Raw genomic sequence first — 1127 nt, forward strand, 5'->3', positions numbered from 1 at the left:
AGGAAACAGAACTAAGGATGTTGTTCCTGAGGCTCTTCAGGTTCAAAGAGTTACCTGCACCTGGGAATTTCTGCCAGTGCAAAATCCTCCTCAGTTTCCTGACTCCCGGAGTACTGGTGAGGGGCTGGAGCCACACACTAAGTCCAGCCTCAGTTTTCTTTGTAATTGTCCTTTCCTGCTGGTTCACTGGAAATGGTACCAGACATGACTGACAAAATGTGCCCGCACTGCCATGTGTATCTGCCTGTTCACAGGCCAAGGCCTCAAGTGGAACATTCCCCTCATAAAAGTACATCTGTGCTCCATTGCAGCAACACCATTTCCTTGCTAGCTCCACCTGTGGAAAAAGTCCTGCCTTGTCCAGACTGCTTTGTGCTACCTCCTCTCTGCAGGTCAGAGGAGATGTGTTAAGCCGGCAGGCCAGATGCCAGTCTGAGAGCGGGATGTCAGGAATGACACCTGAAGAGACAAGGCCCTGCTCCACATCTCGTACCCTCAAAAGGGACGTCCAGACTTTTCACTGGCCCACTTGTACGTGTGGCTTCAGGGGCAGACCCTGCCTTCCCTCCACCCTGGGCTAGGACACCCAGTGATAATCAGGGCAGCTGTTGCCCACATGGAAATCTCCCTTGGCAGGTGTCAGGTATTTACCTCTCTCTGTAGGTAGCTGAAAACCAGACGTAATGAGATGTCACCGCCAACAAACAAATGCAGTCAGTGGTTTGATGTAACACGAATATGTTAAAACTTGAGTGTCTGGAGTCACATAGTACAGATTGTAGGCAGACACACCCATGGATACTTTTCAAAGCTGGAATATTCCACTGTAAACTCCTCCTCTGTTTGCTAAATTGACAGTATTTCAACAAAGTGTGCTTGTTTTCCCATTTATGATTGGTTCCTCAAAGCATCCAGCAAAATGTGTTACATGTATGAAAGTAAACTAGTCAGTGCTCGCTACATCTGTAAGTTTTTCTAAGAAGAATTTGTTTTTATGCATATGACTGGAATTGAAGGCTTGAAATGAAACTCTGGTTTAGGCATTGAAGTCAGTGGGAAGTTTACCTCAATTTCAGTAGGACCAAAATTTTGCATTGGTTTTTTTGCCCATGATGATGGAGACTCCC

This window comes from Cariama cristata, unplaced genomic scaffold (genome assembly GCF_000690535.1).
Source record: "Cariama cristata isolate BGI_N322 unplaced genomic scaffold, ASM69053v1 scaffold23190, whole genome shotgun sequence".
Classification (NCBI taxonomy): domain Eukaryota; kingdom Metazoa; phylum Chordata; class Aves; order Cariamiformes; family Cariamidae; genus Cariama; species Cariama cristata.